Genomic DNA, 6,000 nt, shown 5'->3' with positions numbered 1-6,000 from the left:
GTGGGGGTGGAACAGTTGCACATCACTAGTATTGCCTGTATGTTCGCTGCTATTATGAAGCAGATGAACGAACAAAAACACATGATGACTGACAACAAAAATCAGATGACACATACAAACAGGACACTGACGCACGTATCGACCATCAGATGACGTCTATACGCGCCGCTTTGAAAACAGCTCATGACGAGACAAAAACACGACGTGATGAAATTAATTCAGATTTAGCTGCACTTAAAACGTCAAACGACACTTTGTGTAGCCGTGTTGAGGGGATAAATAACAGGCTGACTGGACAAGTGTACGACCTCAACGCGAAATTTTCATAGCCTACATTACAACAAGGAAACACAAATAAAGGCGTGACAGATATGCAAGCACAAGTAAACAATCTCAGTAAAAAAAGCGAGTCTGTAGTTACTTAGATTAAATCATATCCGGCAGTGCATGATGATATAAAAGCGCGTATTGCGGATGTCTAAAACACTGTTGACACAATTGACAAACAGTTTTCTGATAAAGTAAGACTACGCACTGACAACCATTTCTCATGCATCAATAGAGAATTTCACAGTTGGATAGAGCAAAAAGACAAATATTTTGACGAGTGCTTACAAGAAAAATTGCCTGCTGTTGTCCACGACACTGCCGCGGAATTTATAAATAACAGCAAACACGTAATCAGTCAAGCATCATAATCTGCCGCTGCGCAATCGAAACAGATTGACAATTACGTACAACCAGAGTGCAATGACGGTAATAGCGACCAAAACACACAGTTTGGCAATGAACACAAGTACATTTATTATGCATACATACCGCACACTAGGTACTCACAGCTACAACATTACACATCTCGACATGACACACTGTACTGCAGTCATGATAATTATCAAAAACATTTTCCCTGCCGTTCTCCAGTTGAACCTTACAGTAATCATTCTGAAACTGAACATTACTATTGTGCCAAGGAAGAGGAGAGCCTCATAAAACATAGACAATTTCAGCCATTTATACCTGAAAAAAGAACCGTACATCCTGTCATCTTTCTTAAAGCCTTCAGAAATGCATGTCCTCGTACGTGGAGTGACCGTAAGAGGATATCCTATGTTGTCGGTTATATCCAAGGAGAAGCAGCTGTATGGGCGTAGAATGAAGCCGACAGATGCGTCACATATGAACAATTTGAGAGAGCCTTTCTATCTAAATTTTGGTAACAACCTGTAGAGGAACGACGTCGTCGGCAGATTGTGGATCCTGAACCATTAAACCCTAAGCACGGCAATTTGCGCTGGTATTTAGAGAAATATTTAAATATGGGACATTTCCTTGACGAGCCGGTTGCAACGCGTGACATCCTCCCCGCATTGAAGGCAAGACTGCCGTTTAATATGAAAGAAAAACTTTTGCACAACCCAGACAACGACGCAGAGTATTTTCTCACAGTGCTCGATTCTATGGATATGCTTTACGAGGACCAGCGTTCCGTACGGCAAAACAATTGCTACAGTGTTTACACCAGCTCCATGCAAAATACGCAGGGTAGCCAAACCAATTCCGGCGCGCTGGCTGCTGTCGGACACGCAAGCCAACAATCAACCGCTTCACATGGCAAATGTACATACACATCAGAACCAACATGCTCAACACAGCACAAACAGTAATTACAACAGTTCCTATTTTACTGGCGACAATCCAGATAAGAGACCGCGCAACAACAACAACAGCAACTATAACAGTAAAAATAATTATCACAATGGTAAGAAAAACTTTAAGAGAAGCAAAAATAACTATAAATCCCCACCAAACCAGCAAGAGGACTGTAGTAACAACAACTACAACACTACCACAGCAAAATATTAATACAGGCCGGCCAGTGGCAATTGCCGGCGCCGCAAATGAAAACTCAGACCTGGAATGCATCTACGAAACCGCAGGTGAGTCAAAACATGAAAACGAAACGACCGCCACAGTTCGGAGACTGGAATAAACAATACCCAAATGGAAATATTATCGAAGTAACTCCGTCTGTGCCCGCACCCACTACAAATGTGACGACGTCAAACAAAAAACAGTCACTACTGTGCCCCCGGTCGTGGCTGTGGAAGAGTTGGGGGGCGACTTCAATTTAATTTTATTGTTTGACACATCCACTTTGCAACAGCACAATGATCATGTATCTGACAGTTGTACACAGCAACCATTATTATTCATAAGGTATAATCATGACGAAAACGTGTCTGCTGAGCTGTTACAAGAGAACACACAGTGCCGTTCATCATCCAATGAAATTGTTTTGGCCTCATCTATTGGTGTTGTGGGTGGTATTCCCGCTACTATTATTCGGGACACAGGAGCGTCTGTTAATGTCTCGTCCTATGATTTTTACTAAGTCTTCTAGGGTTAAGAAACAGGTATTTGTGACAGTCAAGGTAGGTAATGGAATCGTACAATGACCATTCCTTATCGTCCAAACCCTGGTCACTAATTGCATTTTAGGTTTAGACATATTATGGGAGAAGAACAGCACTATTGACTTCTCCCAACGTAAATGTATACTTAGAGATAAGGGCAGTGAAATTTCAATTCACCTGGATACCAGTATTCCGAAGCACGATAATTATTGTACAGGGTACAAGATTCAGTTAATACAGAACACTAATGATGTTGACATACAGACACACGCACCTGATGCCGAGTTTGAGACCTTGAAAACTTTAATTAGTAATAAGTTATCAGAAACCACATCTGTCACACATGATGAACGTAATTAACTGTATGATGTTTTGTCCAAGTATATACGGGTATTTAGAAAACGACCAGGTGTGATCAACACATACGTGTATAAAATAGAAGTTAAGCCTCACCAGATTTTCTTCCACAAAACCCTTAATGTGCCACTATCCCAACGACCTGCAGTGTGGCACATGTTGAAACAAATGTTAGAGTGGAAAATTATCGAACCTTCCACGTCACCTTACTGCAGCCCTTTACTTGTTGTAAAGAAACCCAACGGGAATATCAGAGCTGCTTTCGATGCTCGTAGAGTATAGAGATTATTTTACCTGTTTGCACGAAACCTGAGAATTTAGAGGAGCAACTCCAGAAATTTTTAGATTAAAATTATTTTTCTACGATAGAGCTGATTAATTCGTTCTGGAAAGTCCCAATCACGCCTGATTCTAGAAAGTATACTGCATTTATATTCGGGGCGGGGGGGGGGGGGGGGCGAACCTATCAATTTTGTGTCCTTCCCTTCAGTCTGAACGTCAGTTCAAGAGTGTTGATCACCGCATTGGTTACTGTACTTGGTGATGAATTGGTTGAATCAGTTACTCTCTACTTTGATAACCTGCTCATAGGTAGTAAGACTTGGTCTTACACATTGATACTTTGCGAAAGATTCTACATAAATTCACACAAGCTGAGGTAATAGCCAATCTCAAAAAGTCGAAATCTGCTTGCACTGAAATTAAGTATCTTGGACATATTATTAATGCTCAAGGTATACGACCTGACCCAAGTAAGTTAGACGCAATCAGGGATTTTCCTTGTCCACAGACTAGAAAGCAATTGAAATATTTCCTTGGACTTTGTTCTTTCTTTCGACGATTTTTACCTCACCAACTATTTAACAGCAAACATCTATGGAACCTACTCAAAGAGAATCAGATATGGATATGCTCTACCAGTTTCAGAAAGAGTTTGATAGTATTAAGCATGTTTTGGTTAACGCAAACATTTTTGATCACCCTGATTTTAATTTAGATTTTTGTATGACATGTGACGCCTTATCCTATGGTTTAGGCTGTTGTTTGTTTCAAGTTGTAAAAAATGGAGAACAAGAACATGTGAAAATTATTAGTTTTGCAAGCCGCACACTTAGTGAATGTGAACGCACATGCTCTACCACAGAACTTGAAACACTCTCTATAGTGTGGGCCTTTAAGGAATTCAATTATTATTTGTATGGTGAGTACACTAAAATTTATACTGACCACCAAGCTCTCACATTTCTATTAACGTGTAACCTGGTACATCACAGATTTTCACGATGGACTTTATCTTCACAAAACTATTCCCTTGAAATTGTATATATTAAGGGTAAAGACAACATAATTGCCAACACTGTCTCGTCTACCTCAAGGATTGAAAGAGTCTGACCTGGAGAATGCGAATGATTACCGACTACTTCTTATGCAGGATAAGCTCTATCGCCAGTATTATATCGACTTATGTAGAAATATGTCAACATTGCAGAAATATGATCCTCACTGGAATAAGGTAAGAGTTTTACTCACAAATCCACCTGACCATCCTCTGTCCAAACGATATTTGATACATAATGATGTGTTATTTTATCGCCGCCATCCTGAAGCCACTACTTGGTATGTTTGTATTCCTAAGCATTCTGAACGCAACCTGATTTGGCACACATATTTTGTTTGGGGTCATTATGGTACCAAGAAGTGCCTAGCAAAGCTTAGTACCTATTGTTACTTTAGCAATATGGGACGTAAGATCCACAGTATACTCGAAACATGAGTGTTTTGTCAAAAAGTTAACCGCTGAACTTGTCTACAAAGACTGATTTGCATTCTCTTCTACCCAGTAAACCCCCAGAAATTGTAAGTTCTGACATAAGGTGTCCATATCCCACAAGCAGTGGTGGTGTGAAATATATTCTTGCATTTTACGATTTATTCTCCAAGCATGTTAAACTGTATGCTATAAGATCTACTACTGCCATTGCCATCATTCGTTGTTTCTCATGTGACTACATTCCTCACGTGGGAAAACCAAAAGCCATTTTATCCGACAATATTATACTGGGTACAAGTGGCGTAAATTCCTCAAGGACAATAGTATTAAGAGTATTTTTATCTCAAGGTATAGTCCCCAGTGTAATCCCACTGAATGTGTGTTCCATGAGATTAACAGATTTGTGAGAACCTACATTTCTACCAAACATACCAATTGGGTAATATATTTGTCTATATTTGAAGGGGTACACAACAACCTCAGTGTTTATGAAACTCCATACACCCCTAGTGAGCTCTTTTTCAATCGCAAAGAAGACAATGATTGGACAACACCGTTACCAAAACTTTCTTTTCGGAAAACAACACACGACGAAAGGTAAGGGAAGTCTGTGCTACGCTGACCGCGGAAGCCAAAATTAGGAACAAAACTTATGAGCGCACTGTCAAGAGGAAGCAGAAATTTAAAGCTGGTGTGTCAGTACTTTTGCGTACTCACCATAAGTCGTCTGCTCTTCAGCGGCGCAACGCGAAGTGGGGTCTGCTGTATGACGGTCGTTATATTATTGTCAGCATTCCACATCCTGGTGCATATCTGCTGCAGCATCGCAAAACAAACAGAATTATTGGACTATATGCTCATCGTGATCTTAGACCATGCTCAACAGTAAACAGATCTATGGATCATGCTTAAGTTGTATACAACTATCAAATACACGTATCTCACAGTACTTCTACAGAGAAGCTTCATAGAATAAGAGTTTTATTTCAGCTATTCTTGTCAGCAGCAGAAGGAGAAAGAAGAGATTCGTCTTCGCCGTATACTTACAGCAGTCACTTAAAATTTTAAAGCAAAATTTATATTAACTTTTATACAGGTGTGAAGAAGATATATTTTCAGCCTACAAAATTGTCTATCTGCACCATCAGCCATCGACTACTAATGACTGATAGACGTGAATACTTAATCATTCTAGACCCTTACGTTTTCACCTTGAAACTGATTGGATACGCATCTCACCATTGAACACACACTTACAAGTAGCTAAGGCCATGCTTAGACTGCACGCTTACATTCGTGTCGCGAGTTTTTTTGTGTTTGTTAGTTCATTGCTTGTATTATTTGCTTATTTGTAGTTGTGCGCTTGATCTTAGAGCTGGTGTGGGATGTCGTATCTAATTAGAGGTGACATCATTTGCAAAAGCAGAGCATAGAACTAAACTTGTGATGTGTGTAAAT

The sequence above is a fragment of the Schistocerca nitens genome, chromosome 7, assembly GCF_023898315.1.
Source record: "Schistocerca nitens isolate TAMUIC-IGC-003100 chromosome 7, iqSchNite1.1, whole genome shotgun sequence".
NCBI lineage: Eukaryota > Metazoa > Arthropoda > Insecta > Orthoptera > Acrididae > Schistocerca > Schistocerca nitens.
This window is presented reverse-complemented; position numbering follows the sequence as displayed.